This window comes from Saccostrea echinata, unplaced genomic scaffold (assembly GCF_033153115.1).
Source record: "Saccostrea echinata isolate AGI-Se365-2 ecotype Australia unplaced genomic scaffold, CSIRO_AGI_Sech_v1 ptg000006l, whole genome shotgun sequence".
Classification (NCBI taxonomy): Eukaryota; Metazoa; Mollusca; class Bivalvia; order Ostreida; family Ostreidae; genus Saccostrea; species Saccostrea echinata.
The window spans coordinates 772,637-792,589 of NW_026889755.1; the positions used below are offsets into that span (position 1 = coordinate 772,637).

General features: G+C 33.7%; 1 long non-coding RNA gene across 2 annotated transcripts; it reads left to right on the top strand.

Moving 5' to 3' along the window:
- The first annotated feature begins 1,054 nt into the window (after positions 1–1,054).
- LOC133180224 (uncharacterized) lies at positions 1,055–19,603 on the top strand. Of its 2 annotated transcripts, none has more exons than XR_009720280.1 (10): positions 1,055–1,113; positions 8,576–8,672; positions 9,195–9,300; positions 15,747–15,932; positions 16,116–16,228; positions 16,332–16,430; positions 16,528–16,724; positions 17,395–17,478; positions 17,571–17,705; positions 19,312–19,603. It is a non-coding gene; the product is annotated as an uncharacterized LOC133180224 (long non-coding RNA). The 2 variants fall into 2 exon arrangements; XR_009720281.1 differs by having other exon boundaries at positions 16,121–16,228.
- The last annotated feature ends 350 nt before the right edge of the window (positions 19,604–19,953 follow it).

A 19,953-nucleotide genomic window follows, 5' to 3' on the forward strand; every position in this document is an offset into this window, starting at 1 on the left:
ATGTTTGAAAGTTGTAACAAATCTTACTTGACCATGACATTTTTTATTTCTAAGGAAATATGACATGGATTGTTTTTCTTGTAATTCTAGCAGGGATATATCCACTGCAATTCAATCAAGGGTGTAAAGAGATTTTCCTCTGGTAAATTGTATTCTATACATCCTCAGAGGCTGAAGCAGCAAGCTAACTTGTAATACAAGATTTGATTGTAAGCCAGCTGGTGTAATTTAGTATGTACTATGCACAGCTTGAGCCGAAGGTAAAATATTGTGATGTCACAAGGCATAGTTAAAAAGCACTGGGGCCTTCTGCACACATGTATGGAATACAACACAGAGTAAATCCCCTACACCCTTGATTCAGCCTCAAGGTGTATTGAATACAATCAGGGTAAATCCCTGTACACTCTTGACTAAAAGTATATTATATGCTTCTAACATACTGTCTAAATCTTAAATGTAGCATACTTTCTAAATCTAAATTGATTAATTAATTTCCTGATAATTTGATTGAATTGATTAATTTGACAGTTTTGCACTGAAGGCCAGGTCTAAATTGTCCAAAAACTAGGAGGAACCTGTGATTTGAGGGTTTATTTCATGGTTTTGAATTACTATTCATGAGTCTTTTCTCATTTCATAATAAAATCAGGGACCTTTACTAGGAGGGGGTTCGGGGGGGGGGGGGGGCAACTCCCCTTTTATAACCAAAATTATTCGAATAAAGATTAAGAATTTTATTATTTTGTTGTTGCTAAATTTTGCATTTATAATTTGTGTCCCAGGCCCTTAATCTTTAGACACCCTTCTGGATCCGCCACTGCCCTACAGTTACTGAGTTATATAGATTATGTACATGATGTATGTAGGGTCTTTTGTTGTTAAAATGACTTGTCCCACCCTAAAATGGCCAAAATAAGTACCTTTGCCATCATACTTTGCAACTGTCCCACTCTAAAAGTCATAAATATTGCCTGCATATTACAAGATTTTCATTTTTCAGAAATGTGCTGGTTACCGGAAGTTCACAAGAACCAGTTAAGCGAAGGTAACACCCTACAACATGAGCATGAACTGATCACTGAGACTGCATTGCGCATGAAAGACAGTTTTGTAAGTATTTGTAAGCTTTAAAGTATAAAAATCTTCTCTTGTTACTTTTGAAGATGGAAATTTAGAAGATGCTTGAAGTTCATCGTATGTACTGTGAACTTTGGAAAGTTGTCACTTAGTTGAGAAAATTCGAACTAGGTCAGTTGTATGTGTCAATTTTTCGAAACGATAATCTTTATAGTGCCCGTTTTCATTTTTTATACACGTACAATGAACCCAGTTGGGCCTGCATTACAGTCTATCCTTGTTTGGGATTGGGAAACACAGAAAAGTTACAGTGTCTGTTTAAGGGTTTTTGGTCAACTCGTATGATCGTATCTAGCCAGTAGGTCAGATCTTCTCCTACAAGTAAGAGCCTCGGTTAAACGTCCCTACGCTCCTTATATACCTCGGAGCGCCAAGTCAAAAGTATATCGCCGTGAACCTCTAGCATGTTGAGTAGATCAGATCAAACCCAATAGGTCAACTCATATTAATGAAACGACAAAATTCGTAACCAGGAGAATTGTTACAAGCTGACTCCCCTATATAAATTGATGACAACTCATAACTTAACAATATTAACAACTTATTACCCCTTTTGAGGTCAACATGGTGAAATATGGACCCAAGACTTGGTCTACGAGGTGAACTGACCTGACCATAGATAGAATGTTCTATCGTTAAAATGATAAATGTCCTAAGGACCCTGTTTAATGATAGAATGCATTCCGTGTATTGTCTATGTAGCAAAGAAAATACGGGAGATAACTCTAACTTAGTGCATTTACTATGAAAAATCCCGAGAGTTCTGAATGTCAACATGGTGTGTAAATTTGAAACGAGTAAAAAATGTTGGTGAAAAAGTGTTGAATTCTTCCATTATATGGATGAAATTTTTAGATGAAAGGTATTTACAGTCTCAAAAAGGTTTTTTATGATTAATTTGACTGTTATTTTCAATGCAACTTCATTAATTTTCTTCAAAATCATTTCGGAGCGATTCTGCAATTTTCTGCTATATTACTGGTATAGGGGAGGCATTCTAACTGTAGTGAGGGCCTGTCCCAAGACACAGTTAGATTATTCCAAGGCCACTATGAGGTCAGGTCTGGTTAGCAAGTCGGTCATGTAAAGGGTACTTCTTTTCACCATGTGGAACTCGTATGGGGTATCAATTGTTTTATTATACCGATAAGAAAATTATATATTATACACTTGAGTGCATGATATTGCATTACATTACCAATGTTTTTTAAATGGGATCTTGATTCACTAGTGAAGTTGTTTATGCTGACTTCTGCAAGTCATGTAAGTTTTTGCATAATGATTTACTGATTAAAACAATTTTTGATTGACAGTAACATGCATTAAATTGTTATGCCCTGTTCACACGGAGAGTTTAATTCACAGTAAATTAATGCGAAGTAAATAATGTGAATTAAAATAATGTGAATTAAATTGTGTTCACACGACAGCTAATGCGAAGTAAACTAATGGGAATTAAAATTTTATTTCTACAGTAAGGCTATTCAGTAAGGCTATTATGACGTCATTTTCAAATCACGTCACCTTATGCGCAGCAAACCCATATTACATTCTGTCATAGTGTCTGTGCACATTTCAGTGATTAACATAATTTTTCTTTGTTTTCCACTAAAAAATAGCATAAGTATCCATATCTGTCCACAGACATGTGGTATGTGACTTAATTGTGCCATTACGCATGCGTCAAAATTTAATTCGAATTAGCTTCGCTTAGCATTCACACGGAGCTAATGCGAAGTAATTTAATGTGCAGTTAATTAATTTGAATTAAACTAATTCGCATTAAATTCCCTGTGTGAACGCGGTTCAAATTTAATTCGCAGTAACTTATGTTTAATTCGAATTAAACTCTCCGTGTGAACAGGGCATTATAATTGAAGGTAACTTTTACTGAGCAAAATGAAAATCTGGCGCAGAATTTTACGATAAAGAAGAGCCAAGTCTGCATTTCCTGGAATTGAATTGTAACAAAATTTTTTCAAATGAATAAACAAATAAATTTTTTGACTTATAGGCCCTAGATCTGTTGTATTCCGTATCATAAACAGACAATGCAAATTTTATAACACACTTTTTTAACGTATAATCATTATTCTATGCATTAAGTCAGGGATCTATATACTAACGGGATAGGCATCTCCTTCAGTACCATGTTTACTCCCCCAAAACATCACACACAACACTACAAGTTTTTCAAACTATGTTTATTCTCAGTAAAAAATTTGTTTTTCTGATAAATGTAATCTGTTCTTTTTGTTTATTGGAATGGATATTTAATAAATTTTAAAGTATACGTTGTAAAATAATCTAAATGTAAAGCAAATTACCACCAAATTTTGCAATTCTCGGCCGATCAGGGGCATGTGTTGATCTAACACGTTTAAGTGATTCAAATTAAGAGATAATTATGGGATATTCCAAATTATTGACTCAATGAAATTGAGCCTATGATATTTTCTGAAAGAAAAACAGAGGTCAGTATATATCTATATATATATATATATATATATATATATATATATATATATATAATTATAATAGTAACTTGATCCGAAGAGCCGTATCATGTCAAGTTGACATGCACGGATCATCAGATCAAATGAGACGCGAAGTGTCGAGTTTGATCTGATGATCCGCTCCTGTCAACGACATGTAATACGGGTCTCAGGATCAAGTTACTGTTATAATGATAAATTTATTATATAACCCTTTACAACTAGCAAAATATAATAGAAGGAAACTTTTAGGATCAATTACATAACTTTTATCCGTTAAGCAAACCATTTTATCAAGGAACTTTTTGATCCGTGAGAATAAAAACAGCATTTATCTGTGTCAACTCAAAACCATATATGTTTGTATGTTAACATGTTAAGATTTGAATTGCCTTGGGTACGACTTGACTACGGCCATATGACATTGGGTGGCAGGGGATAGTTTCATACTATAGTATGCGCTGTCAAATTTCTTTAAAAACTGAGGTATCCCATGATTGATGTGATATTTTATGTAGAAAAATGAATAGAATAATTATGGGATTCATGTACATGTGCAGTGTAGCAGAGCTTGCTGAGAAAAATGATGTGCATCATGTAGGTGTCACAATGATGCTTAGCATATATATATAGAGTTGTAAATGCGAAACTAAGACATTTGGTCAGTCGCAGAGGAAATTCAGCTGAAAAGCAGTGGTGTGCATCTCAGAGGGAAGGTGAATGGCCCCAGATCAATTGGTGAATTTTCATTAGGGCATGCATTGTTCTACAGAATACTGGGTGTTTTATCCTGCTCACTCGGGAATGGGATGGGCTGTATAGGTGCGACAGCAGCCCAAATCTTGGAAAAACAAGCCAAAATCTTTGGAGACCTCCAAGTGCATTTTCGGTACATGTGCACTTTAATATATAGGTTACATGTTATATGTTGACACATTTTTTGAGTTATAGATATATGAAGTGCAATTAATTAGCACCCAAGAAACTGCCCCAAACTATCTGTTTTTATTGACCTCATGCATATGCCTACCCCCTCGGCACATAGAAAAAAACAAACAAAATCAGGAGTCCTGAAATTGTTTATTCTGGTCGAAATCATTGAATTCTTTCAATTTCTCTAAGTATTTGTCTACAATATGCCATATTTGGAATATTTTAAGCATTTAATACCTTGATTTTGCTGAGGAATAAATATTTCTACGAGAAAAATAGATTAATGGAATCATATCCTTTGAATGACATCATTTTTATGACTATAATGACTTGTGTTTTACTTTTTGGTCTGTGTGTTTTTTGCGAATAGGTAGGGAGGTATTTGAAAGATGGGTGGACGCTAAACATAGAAAAAACTTGGAATGGCCTAAGGTAATATTTTCTATGCGCATCAATTTCATAAATCTGTGGTGCAGCCATGCAAAATGACTTGATATTTTGGAGTTAGGAACCACATCAGAGGAAAAGTTTGTTGCTTTGCCAGTGGATGTCAATATGTTGATATGTTGATTGGTGGCTCTGATTTTATTAGGTCACCTGAGTCACTCAGGTGACCTATTGCTACATGTATCTGTTTTCATTCGTCGTCGTGTGGGTGTGCGTCTTGCGTAAACTTTTTACATTTTAACTTCTTCTCAAGAACCATCGGGCCAATTTCAACCAAACTTGCCACAAAGTATCCTTGGGTAAAGGTAATTCAAGTTTTTTCAAATGAAGGGCCACACCATCTTCCAAGGGGAGATAACTAAGAATTAGTGAAAAATTAATGGCATCTTTTAAAAATCTTCTTCTCAAGAACCACTGGACCAGGTAAGATGAAACTTATGTGGAAACATCCTCAGGTAGCGTAGACTCAAGCTTGTTAAAATCATAACCCCCAGGGGTAGGGTGGGGCCACAATGGAAGATCAAAGTTTTACATTATAGGAATACATAGGAGAAATCTTTAAAAATCTTCTTCTCCAGAACCACTGGGCCAAGAAAGATAAAACTTATGTGGAAACATCCTCATGTAGTGTAGATTCAAGTTTGTTCAAATCATGACCCCTGGGCAGGGGAGTGCAATTACAAAAATTAGTTACTAGCCTGGGCTAGTGGAAGTAACAAAGTTACTAGCTCAAGGTTGACAATCATCACTAGCCCATTAACTACCGAAAACAATACATGTATAAGTATAACAAAAAGGTAAAAAAAAAAAAACATTTAAGTTGAAATAAATAAAACAAATAGTGGTTTGCGCTATGTTATTGTCAGGTACTTCTCCCTATTTTTAATTTTTTATCGAATATAATTGTCACTGAAACGACTGGCGATAGCAACACACAATACATATATGTTGAAAAGAATTAAAGATTATGATTTTACAACAAAGTTAATTCGTATATCAATTCAGTCGATGTAAATATACGTATACTTTTGTTTCAGATTTACTAGCCCAACAGGCTAATGCAGTATAGATTTATGATAGCCCAACCTCTAAAATTGGTAGCCCTGGGCGTTGGGCGATGGTAATTGCACACCCCTGCCTGGGGCAGGGCGGGTCACAATGGGAGATCAAAGTTTTACATGGGAATACATTGGAAAAATCTTCTCCAGAACCACTGGGCCAAGAAAGATGTAATTGATGTGAAAACATCTTCACGTAGTGTAGATTCAAATTTCTTAAAATCATGATCCCCGGGGAGGGTGGGGCCATAATGAACAATGAAATTTTTACATTGGAATACGTAGGAAAAATCGTGAAAAAATTATTTTCTCAAGAACAGCAAAGCCATGATTGGTTATATTTACATGGAAGCATCCTCAGGTAATATAGAGTGGGGCCACAATTTATGATCAAAGATTTACATATGAATACATAGGAAAAATCTTTAACAATCTTTTTCTCAAGAATAGCAAAGCCATGATTTGTCTTATTTATATGGAAGCATCCTTGGGTAATGTAAATTCAAATTTGTTCAAATCATGACCCCCTGGGGTAGGGAGGGGACACAACAGGTGATCAAAGTTTTAGTTAGGAATATATAGAAAAGATCATTTAAAAACTTTCTTCTCAAGAACAACAAAGCCATGATTAGTCATTTTAATACAGAAACATCTTCAGGTGCTGTAGATCACTAAATTTTCGGGACACTTCATTTTCGCGAGATAGTCACTGACTCCCTATTAACGAGACAGAATATCACGAAATGTGTTTGCTCTATATAATCTTTAGGAATACTAATATAAGCGAGAATGAAATTTTCACAAGCACACTGTCTCACGTAATTACGCAAAAATAAAGTTCTTGTGAATAAAAAGTGTTTTACAGTAGTGTATATTCAAGATTATTCAAATTATGACCCTCGGGGGTAGGGTGGGGCCATATTAGAAAATAAAACTTATAGGAAAAAAATCTAAATGGGGGACAGATTAGAACTTAATTTATGAGTTGTTACTGAATATTAGACTAATTATTTCGATGATCATGATCGTCCTATTTTTCTTGCTTTTGGGCAACAAATTAAGGTTCTTCTATCAGTTTATTTTATACTCTATGGATCCTCTATGGATAGTTGTTTTATACTCATGTGACCGTTAAGGCCCTTGGGCCTCTTGTTCTATGATACATCATGGATATCATTTAATTTCGATGACGAATACCAAGAGTGCAGACTGCAATGAACTTACAAACTAGAAAATCAGGCTTTCTTGCATTTTGTGGAGCCAGCCAAATGGCGCAGTGCACATTTTACACTAATACAGTGGCTATACAAGCTATAATTTGGGTCCATTAAAAATGAATTTGTAAATTTTTTTATTTGTTTACCGAATAAAATTATGAAAATGTTGTAAATCACACTTGAAATTGAACATGTGATTTAGATGGCAAATCATAATTATTGATTTTCGTTTGTGTCGGCATCCCGGTTAAAGTTTTATGAGCAAGTCCATTCCCAAGTAACTATAAGCTGTACCTGGACCCAACTTACATGGATGATGCATCTAGGGATGGACAATACTAGACTTGCTTCAGATACTGGATCTGACCTAAATTTTTCTAGATGAGTGACCAGGTTAAAGTTTTTGGAGCAAGTCCATGCATTTCCAAGTAACTAAGCCCTACCTGGACCAAAGTTGCATGGAGGATGCACCTAGGGATGGACACTACCAGACTTGCTTTGGATGCTGGATCTAACCTTTATTTTCCAGATGAGTAATTATTAGCCTTACCAGAACCAAACTAGCATGGAATGATGTATCTAAAGATGGACACAAGAAGACTTGCTTTTGATGCTGAATCTGACCTACATTTTTCAGATATGTGACCAGAGTAATGTCTTTGGAGTAGCTCTATCACTATATGACATGTTATGACTAAACTTGCATGGATGACGAAACTAGGGATGGACACTACCAGACATGCTTTGGATGCTGGAACTGACCTACATTTTCTTTATGAGTAAACAGTTTAAGTTTAAAGTTTTTGGAGCAGGTCTATTCCCATGCAACTATAAGTCCTACTTTAACCAAACTTGCATTGATAATTGATCTCTCACAGTATTGGTACAAGATTTACCTTACTTATAGATACACATGTACCATTCATTGAGCTTTGTAATCTTTGATTACCTATGTTTATATGTTGATAAAAAAAACTCAATAAACAGTTAACTTTTTTGTAAAAAGTATCACTAGTCAACCAAGAAACTTGTTTTCCCTTAGATCGAACACACGTTTTGGTGGTCATTTGATTACAGGCAAAGAATTGATTAAAATTTTAAAAAAAACTTCTAATATTTGGTTGATAAAATATTTCAGGAGGGATCATTTCAATGACAAAACAAAAGGTTAACAATGGTTTTCAAAAGGGTGTCAATTTCATTTGTTATCCTCCAAAACAGGCACCATTTATATAGTATGTTATGAATTAAAGCTTATGTATTCCCTGATCACATCTGTTTTCAGAGAAGACGAACGTCACCTTCGTCAGAAGCAGATTTTTACTGCCAGGCTGGCTTTGACCAAAAAGGTTTTGAGATCAAATTTATATCAGACTATAAAAGTAAGTTTATATTATTAATTTACTCTCAACATCTGTGGTTTTGTTTTGTAAAGTGGATGGATGTAGAAAGAATAATATTGCTTGAATTTCATATTTTTTCATTTATTTACATGATTATAATTTTATATGCTGTTAATTTATAGTTTTGTGCAAAAAAGTTTAAGTCCAGATTGATCTGTATTTAAATTTAAGTTTGTATATTTTTTCCAAAAAATTTTTTTTGTATAATTTTTAACATAAATGATGTTTAAACAAATTGGAAATACTGGGACTGATTCTAGAGCAATCCCCTAGTTACAATATGATGTCACACAAAGACACATTTAGCAGAAGACTTATACCTGGAAAATAAGATCTCAGAATCTGAATTGATAAATTTTTTTGTAATATTTTGTGTCTATAAGTAAGTCTTTTATTGAACCTATTTGACCAAAGTGAGCATCATGGCCCATGGGCCTCTTGTTTGAAGACAGTTTTAATTTTTAAAAGGTGATGTTGAATCTAAATGCTTTGATGTTTTAGACATCCAAACGGCTAGCTCAGATGTGGAAGTGGAATCGGACCCTTTTAGTTGGGAATTCAATGGGAAATTCATTTGACAGTGATGATGATGATGAGATTAATTCAGGTAATATATATAAATATAATTATACAAGTTGCACTACCCAGTCTGCTGTTAAGCTAATTTCATGATAATGTCATAAAGAGGGATTTAATATTTATCATGTTTATTCACATGTTTTTGGACACAAACTATTTTTTTTTTTTATGTAATGCCACCATCAGTATCAATACTTCATAAAGATAGGCTTCACCCAGTCTGACTATTAAGCTAGATTTATAATAAGGTTATGAACAAGGATATATTTTCATCAAGGAGCAGTGGTCTAGCTTCCACTTGTTGAAGTGTCTCCTAAATTGTGCACATCATTGAAGAACTATTTATAAAATTTTCAGATCAATCAGCCAGAACATTGTTATAGCAAACATGCTTAAAATGAATTTATATGCTTACATTGAAGTGATTTCCTTCCCCATAGATTTAAAAGTGTTGTAAATGGAAAGTTTATGCTTATAAAGAATTAAATATTTTGGTCCCTGGCTCTTTGCTATTGTAAGCATGTTTTACTGTATTATTCCCTGTTGTTTGAATAATTAATTTATCTTTATTTTGTGTGATGCCATTTTTACCATATCTACTAGTGTTGTCAACGAGTACCTAGTTAACTGGTTAATCGGCAAACAATGCGAGTATCAGATAGTAAAACTGCTACTCAGTTACTCGGATATATAGACAAAAGTAGAAAAGAAATGTTATTTTGTTAAGAAATGAATCTACACCTCTACCATTTTATTTACCGTTATTTAACGTTAGACTTGATCTAGCGTTTCACAAACATGACCGATTTGTTTTGATAACACTTAGTTTTCACAGTTTATCTAATTGATGGCTTTGATTGCCAAGCGGTATACAATGTAGAAAACCTGGGTTAATTATAATTAACTCACTTATACTGTGCTAGTCCGCAGTACAGGATTAATTTTAAACAAGATGCCTCCAGAACCATCAAAAGCATAGATTCCGAAATGTTTTAAAAGAATTTAAATCCGAAAGGTGTAAAATATGTAAAATGAAATTAACATACACAGAAACGAAACTAAAGTAACATTATATTTAGGACATCCGCAAAAATTGCCAACTATTATAGGATATTCAAGAACAAATTCATTTAGAAGCTTTATTTTGTCTTTTTGTAATTAAAAATAAACAAATGAAATGCATCTACAGTGCATTTGCGTTTGATATTGGCCAGTATGTAAATGTTAAACATGGAAATTGTTATGACGTTACATATATTACAGTTATTATTGAATACATACCATGAGCAAGGATGTTTAAAGGTCTAAAAAAAATCCATCTGTGTAACCGTTTACTTGATCGGAAAAGTAAGCGAGTAACCGGTTACTAAAAATTGTCCGATTTGACCACACTAGTATCAACACATAATTACAAGATTGGATGCTGCTCGGTTCGGATGGCCAGAGTCATTTTTATGACATAATTGAAGACATATTACTGGCATTTTGTTTTTCTCACATTACTTGAATTCTTGGTTGTCTACAACAAAAATATTTAAATTGATATTTGTAACAGAGATTTAATTTGCAAATTTAAAAATAATGTTACAGTAATTAAGAACTGGAATTAGTTTAAAAGTAAGAAGAACTGGTATACATAGCTAACACAATGAAGCATCAGCAAAGTATTGAAATTATGAAGAATAAGAATCAGAGTGAAATGTATTGAGCATGGATGAAAAGAAGTGACATACTGTAGTGAATGAGATTGAGTGGCCTTTTGCTTTTACTTAAGGATTTTCCAAAACACTGATTGATTTGTATTTGAGAATAAATTGTAGTATTATTATGAGATGCAAATCCAATTTAAAAGCTTCATCAAATTAAAGACAGACTGAATTATATGTCAAAAGAATGTGAAATGGCACTTCATTTTGAAATAGAAACATGATTTCAACTCAGAAAAACCAATGGGGTACAAAGTAAACAAACTGGAGTGACATACCTAGATTCTCTCTAATGGTCTAATACATGTATGTTTAATTTGGGATGATTATTTTGATTCCTTCATTCCATAGCAACATTGATGTGAAGCCAGCAATTTTTTTCATGCCACGTACAGTATCTAATAATCTCTGCATTAGTCACATACCTCAGTATTTGTGTCAACGTTTTGAGTTTCTATCTTTAACTTTAAAATTTATCACACAGATGTAGTGTCAGAGGACAGTAATTGCACACGTAGTGATTTTCCTTCCCAGAGTATATTATTTACACACACATGTACTGAGTTTCCTTGTCTGTTTAAAATTATCACACACATGTAGTGAGTTTCCTTGCCAGAGTACATTATTTACACAGATGTAGTGAGTTTCCTTGCCAAAGTACATTATTTGCACACATGTAGTGAGTTTCCTTGCCAGGGTAAGTTATTTACACTCATGTAGTGAGTTTCCTTGCCAGAGTACATTATTTACACATATGTAGTGAGTTTCCTTGCCAGAGTATATTATTTACACACATGTAGTGAGTTTCCTTGTCTGTTTAAAATTATCACACACATGTAGTGAGTTTCCTTGCCAGAGTACATTATTTGCACACATGTAGTTAGTTTCCTTGCCAGAGTACATTATTTACACACATGTAGTGAGTTTCCTTGCCAGAGTATATTATTTACACACATGTAGTGAGTTTCCATTCCAGAGTACATTATTAACACACATGTAGTGAGTTTCCTTGCCAGAGTATATTATTTACACACATGTAGTGAGTTTCCTTGCCAGAGTGCATTATTTACACACATGTAGTGAGTTTCCCTGTCTGTATACATTTATCACACAGATGTTGTGAGTTTCCTTGCATTGGTTTATTTTCATTTTCGATCAATGTTTGGAATCAGCTTCTGTTTCAATGTTATCGATTATAATCAGACACCAGATTTCTACTTTACAAAGCATAATTTTGAAATTTTAAATTCAAAAGTAATGAGGATCTTTTATCAAGTATATTTTTAGAATCTACAATGTACACACCTAGCTTAATTAAAAATCAAAACAAAAAATGGGGGTTAATGTGCTTCTCTTGGCGGTATTGAGCATTTAGTTTGACTTTTTTGCACTGTAAATACGTCTTACACATAAATCAATTTTTAAAGTTTTTCCTCCAATATTTTTTTCAAATTAATTATGGGAACAAACGCAGTCTTATTTCACCTTGAATAGGTGTATTAAAATTTGTGACAACAAAAATTTTTCAAATTACTTCGCAAGTTCAATTATTTGACCTTTTTGCACTCAGAAAATATTTTTCTGGCATTAAAAAATTTAACAAGCAATAAAATATCTTGAAAGTAATGACATTTTACTGAATTTAAGAAGAATGGTTAAAAGTATTTTATATATTCAGAGAAGAAAATTAAAAGTGGGGGTCTGTGATGTTAATTTTTAGATATTACCAAAATAGTGCTAATTTTAAGCTTAATTTAAATTACGGCTATTTTTTCTGGATTTTCACAATATATTTGCTATACTTATCAAATATAATGATAGAATTCATGATATTTTTTATTTGATATATAATTTAGGACCAGCATAAAACAATTCATGGCTCAGAATAACTCTGTGTGTAGGCTGCATGGAAAAATAGGAATCCAAACTTAATATACTTTAATTACTTTGAAAGAGAAAGAAATGATCATTTTCTTCTAAAAAACCTTCCGCCACAAAATATACTGTACGTGTACATAAATTGGCGTATTCAAAATTTAGCGAAATCACTGGGTTTTGAGGTGTTGGCGACATCACGAATTAGCGCTATAAATGTCTGTACAGTATATTATATTTATAAATGATTTCTTAGTGGTATTCATGAATTAGCGCATTGTTGTCTGCGCCAAGGGCCCCCTAAAATATGAAGCCTGCTTTTTTAAGTACACATACAGTATTTCCTCACTTAATGCTTTTGGTATGGAGTTTTAACTGAATATATTTTAATTGGTATTGTAGAATCCAAATTTATTGTAAGAACTAAAACATTATGCAAAAGTGGAAATACAGGTTAAGACAAAAATCTGCTCAAAAGCTCAGGAGCATTTTACTTCTTCTGGAGAACCACTTGGCAATTTTAATTTGTTCAAATGAATGGTGACCAACTTTTCAAGGAGAAATAGCTATGAAACAGTGAAAATTTGATTCATATAAAAATCTCCTTTTTATAAACCATTGAAACTTATGTGGAAGTGTCCTGACATGGTATAGATTCAAGTTTGCATGTTCAAATCTGACTTAATGGGGTAGGTGGAACCAGTATGGAATCAATATTTTTTTTACATCAACATATAAAAAAATGTCATAATAAGATGCAGTCATAACATGGTAGTTTGTTCAATTGTCTTTTTGTAATTAAAAATAAATAAATGAAGTGCATCTACAGTGGGGTAGGATAGGGCTACAATTAGCGGTTGAAGTTTTTCATTGGAATGTATTTCACAACAGGACATTGATTAGTGATATTAATGTGCTAGCTGTTATCCTCAGAAAGTGCTGTATAATTTTTTTCCCAATCATGGTTCCTAGAGGTACCCGTAGAGTGGCACAACAATAGTGGATTAAAGTTTTTTGTGGGAATATAAAGGAAAAAATGTTTAAAATAAAAAAGAAATGGAACTTTTTTTTTAAATACAATGTATTTTGTGATAAAGAACAAACAGCAGCATTTTTTTTCTTCCATAACTGGTACCATTGAACAGAGCCATTCCACCAAAAATGTTAATTATTCCTAGTTTGAGAGCATTAATATTTTTGCATCAAATTTTGAATTCATCTATTTTTATGAGGAAAAAATTGTAAAATGCTAAGTTCAAAATCTTTGGGATTGGTATTTTGACTACTTTGTATGGACATTCTTTAAATAGTGCACTGTGCACAAAGGATGACTGCACTTAAGGACATGCGAAATTTGCGACAAAATAAACTTTTAAAACAAGCATTTTTCTTTTCATTGCAAGAATGGTCAACATCCAATCTACAACTTTATGTAATTACGTTTAATAAAAGTGTGTATTTACGAAGTTCGAATCTGTTTTCAAAGGCAGGGGTCATCACAATTTCATGAATCTCCATTCGATAATGAGGACGCCCACTTTTTTACTGACTTTATACATAGTCAGCGCATGTTTGTCTATTGTTCTACGTTTAACAGTAGTATATTTGCATAAATAATAATGTGTCAAAAGGAGATTGATAGACAAACATGTGCTCATGGTTAAAAGGAAAAAAAACTGCTTCTTCTTACATTCGCTCTCTGTGTTGTAACCAAGGATTGTGACATGCTGAATATTATAATTCACCATGTGATTTCTTACCTCAGGTAACTTTGTGAATACTAAATTCCGTCACGTGACTTGTAAGGTAGCATGTTTGTGCTAACTAGGACATTGTGTTCGAACACGTTAAGTCATCTGGCATTGATATAAAGTCTGCTTTAATTACATTGACGTGCTCATATTGTTAATTTCGTTTTGAAACCTTTATCAGAAGTGTATTTGTGCCATACAGAATGGAGAGGGAGATTGGAAGGAGTGATCACGTTCTTTTTTCCAAACATGTCATTGTTATTTTGTTATTTATCAAGTCTAATTTTAGACCCATTCTTACAATGTTAACTCCACCTCTCATGCATACCTAATGTTCAATCAAGGGCAGATAAGTGTAAATTCACTATATTTGGAAAGCAGTAAGGACAAAAAACATTGAATCATTTTATTGTATCACAGTCTAAAATCATTTTAAGATTTAAATTTGGTTCCAAATTGACAGGATTCTCTCAAAAACATACAAAAGTGAAATAAGGTTTAGATATAAAAGCAACAGAAGCAACCGAAAAAGACCCAAATATAGGCATTAAGTGCAGTCATCCTTTGGTTGAGAATGCACATTTAGTTAAGTATTTTAGTATATCCCTATTTGTTCAACCTATATATACTGTCCTGTCTGTCCACTTTATTTTGCAAGTCATCTTAATATTTAAGTGGTAGCCAAAGAAATTCATTTTCAGGTGATTGATTAGTTTTTGTAGATGTGTATGAATTTTGATCTCTCCCCTGAAGCTAAGCTGAAGTGAAGTGATAATTCTGTTGAACATGAATTGTTAGATATCAAATGAATTCCAAACTTTAAGACTTCGTTTCAATACGAAGGGATATGTTAAGATTCGAGCATTGATTGGTGTATACAATTAAAAGAATGTCTTTGTGCTTGCATGATGAACTGGGTTGAAAAATTTTGAAAATATTAAATGTTTCCCTCAGCTTGTTGTGATCTGTTGAACATGAATTGTTAGATATCAAATGAATTCCAAACTTTAAGACTTCGTTTCAATACGAAGGGATATGTTAAGATTCGAGCATTGATTGGTGTATACAATTAAAAGAATGTCTTTGTGCTTGCATGATGAACTGGGTTGAAAAATTTTGAAAATATTAAATGTTTCCCTCAGCTTGTTGTGATCCTCCTGGACATCCAAGTGTTTTCGACATTGATGAAGATTTTGTCACTCTGTCTCTGTTGGACCAAACCAAGAAATGATGGTTTTAAGAAGATTATAGGATATGTCATAGAATAGGAAGACCCCACCACTGGAGGCAGGCTAATGACTACCCAGTAGATGAGTGTGTTTATGAGGGTGAGTAACTGATTACTTGTTGACACATGTATCTTTCTTATGAACTAGTAAGTGGATTTACATGTCCTTTTGTTGCATGTAATTAGTATATTATGGCTGAAAACTGTGAAAAGATGTTTTACGAAAGTGATTCTTGAAATTTGTTTTGTTTACAAAACTTAAATTTGAGAATTTTTTCATCAGTGTAGGGATTAAAAAAGGACAAGGAATACAACTTCCACATACGGGCCAAGAATCTTGAAGGTTTTAGTGAGTCTAGTGATGTGATTGGTCCCATAACCCCCATTTCAAATACAGTAAGTATATTTGAAAAAAATTATAACATTTTAAAAAACAATTACCATATTGTACTTTAATTTCAATTATTTTTTCTTTCACATTTTTAAACTTTTATTTTAGCCAAGGTTTTGCCACCTGGTGTACCAGAGGCTGTCAACAATTCTATAACTTATCTGAAATGGGAACCACCTAAGCATAATGGTGGCTGTAAAATTACAGGTACTAATTTAAAAGTAGAATAAAAAAAGGGAAATGTTGATCTCTGTTCAAAACACATAAACACTGTAGCAGTTGATAATATTGATTATCTTTGTAGACTACCTTGTGGAAGAGAGGTTTAAGGGAGCAGAGATGTGGTTTAAGTGTAATGAGTACCCCTGCACTGACCTCTCTTTACTGTCACCGATCTTCCTCAGGACTCAGAGTGGGAGTTAAGAGTTACAGCTGTTAACTTTGCTGGAAACTGTGAGCCCAGTCTGTGCTCACCAGCATACAAAATCCAGGAGAAGATTGGTATGTTGTCAAGTTAATAAATGTATAGTACATTATTATGGTACTAGAAAAAAGATTTGGAGGTCAAATTAAACCATAATGTGTATTTTCTTCTCAAAGCCCATAATATTCTCACTTTACTGGTCAGGAGCTGAAATTTATGTGAAAGCTTCCTGATGTAATAAAGATTTTAAATTATTCAAAAAATGGCCTTTGGGGTAGATGGGGCCACAATAGGGGATCAAAGATTTACCTTGAAATATATACATACATTTATGTACTGGTTAAAATCTTTATGAATCCTCTTAAGAACAACTGGACCACAAAAAGTATTTTTAAACCTTCTTGTAGCTTCCTTATTGTTCAAATCATGGCCAAAGGGAGGAAGGAAGCCCGGGGGGGGGGGGGGGGGGGGGGGGATTCAGAGACCCTTTAGAGTTAGGATAGGGTCATAATATGAGTTCACAATTTTGCATGGGAAAATTAAGGAGAAAAACTCTTTATAAACATTAAGAAAAGCTTCTTTTAAGTTACATGGGAAATGTTGTATCCCATGGGACTCTTCTTTGCATGCACATAGTAAAGGCAAAAAAAAAAATAGATAACCCCTATTGTATTCATAAATTTGAATCTTACTTTTTAAGAAAAGTGTTATTTTCCAATTTAATATCTAATTTGAATGTTTTGACAGAGTCTTTTGCAATTGAGCAGGATGAGGAATCACACCAATCATTTGTAAATGAAAGCAGCAGTCATGATGTTGTCAATGAGAATGGTAATCTATATTTATGATGTTGTTTGGATGTTACAAATTAAAAGTTAACCCAATAAAAATGAATAGTCTTAAAATGATAATTTCTTTTTTAGAATTTTAAATAGGATATGATACAGGGGCACTTTTAAGTGATGAAGCAGACGAGTATGATGATGGTAATGATGATGAATCATACCATCCTTCAAGCGATGAAAAAAGCTGTGATGAAGATACCATTAATGATCTTGGTAATAAAGCTGAAAACAGAACTTTCTTAAGCTCAAGTAAGCTTTTCTGATCAAAGTTTGTCCATTGTCCATCTCCAGCGTCATTGTTGTTTCAAATTTTCAGCTCCTTCTCAAGAACCACTGCGTCAATTTCAACCAAACTTGCCACAAAGTATTCTTGGGTGGGGGATTCAAGTTTGTTCACATGAAAGGCATCACCCTATTTTAAGGGGATATAATCAAAAATAAGTGTAAATTTGATGGCATCTTTAAAAAAATCTGTTGTTTACTTGTACAAATTTTTAGTATTTCCCATGAATCTTCGAGTAAAAATGTGCTCTACAGATTCACGTTGAAAATATACAGATTTTCCCTAAAGACGGAAAAAAATCGGAGTCGTTCCCGAAATTTGTCAATCAGTTTGATAAAGAAGCTTGTTGATTGAAGTGGTCTTATCAAAAATGATCTAAAAACAATATAATTACGGCAAATGTAAAATATGTAAGCAACAGTAGACAGCATACGGTGACATGCGTAGTTAGTGCTTAGCATTTGTATAACAAGGGGTTCTTCATATAAAAATGTCTAATAAGCTGGGTTGCATTTTTACTGACAAACTGCTCAAAATACTGACAACTTCTAGAATACTGACATCAATTAGAAAAGTTAAACAGGTCTGAGTGGGCCAGAAAAATTTTTCTCCAGAACAGCAAAGCCATGACAAGTCATATTAATACAGAAGCATACTCAGGTAATGTAGCTTGAAGTTTTATCAACTAATGACCCCTGGCAGAAGGGTGGGGACACAATGGGGCATAAGACTTTTACATGGAATTATATAGAAAATGTCTTTAAAGGCCTTCTTCTCAAGAACAGCAAAGCCATGATTTGTTATATTAATACAGGAGTATTTTTCAGGTAGTGTACATTCAAATTTATTCAAATCATAACATCAAGGGGTAGGATGGGAGAAGTAGTTTCAGGTTTGTTCAAATCATCACCCACAGGGCATAGGGTGGCACCAATTGTATAATTGCTCAAACTTTTCAATACTGAACTGATTTCTGCTTTTCTCTTGCAAAAGGGCTCAGGTGTCATGGACCATGGGCCTCTTGTATAAGGTGTTATGTATTACATTGTACAATATGTAGATTGTTTAAAGTGAATTAAAATTATGTCAGAATTTCTGTCTTGAATTTTAAGTATGACTGTTTCTTTATTACAGTTAAGGATTAATTCCATAAGTTGTTTTTTCTCCAGACATGATCACAGTCTGATAAATTGACAAAATTCATTTTAAATAAATTACTTTCCTTTGCATCACATTAACATGATGTTCATTAGCCAGCATTATAAATTATAAATATCTCCATAAGGAGCTTAAATAGAGTGTTTCAATCATGCCTAACAGATTGAAGTATGGAAAAACAACTTTCATACCTCTTCATTAGGTTTGAATGGGTAAGATGAGACCATAATAGGCAATCAAAGCTTTGCATAGGAATATATAGGGGGGAAATGTGCAGGGCCATTGTGACTTGGGTGAGCCATGTGGCCCATTGGCCTCCTCTATAAAAATAAAAATGAATCCCTTTTGTCAATACATGTACATATATAATAATTTCAGATATGCCCAGTAAGCCTCTCAAATCTGAAATGCAGCAGAAACAAGCTGCACTTGCAAGTGACAGTGAAAAGGACAGTGAATGTGAAGATGATCATGATGATGTCAGCAAAGTTTTACCACAGTCAGAGAAGCGAAAGACCAGTTTTTTAGAGGCCAAAAACATCGTCTGGGAACTATGATAATAAAAAACATTCATGTCTCTTTTGTGAGAAGTTTTGCCAGCAGGCCAATTGATGGTATGCATATCATATAAGCCCATAGCTCTTTAAGTACAAAAAATTGTGAGATTCGTTTTTGCATATACAGTCCCTGAAACGTTCTACTTTCCCATTTTTCCGTTCGCTCACCGTTCGTTCACCGTTCGTTCAGCGTGCGTTCACCGTTCGTTCACCGTGCGTTCACCGTTCGCTCTCCGTTCACAGTTTTGCGTTCACCGTTCACCGTGCGCTCGCGTTCACCGTTCACAAAGCGTTCAGCGTTCGCTCTTCGTTCCGTTCACTTTGCGTTCACCTTGCGTTCAGCGTTCACCTATTGTTCAGTTTTGATTGTCATTCGGAACTCCGAAGTGAAAGGACTTAACTTTTTGTAGGTAAGGAGTTACAGTTTTTTTTTTTTTTTTAATTTAATAACTAACATATCGTG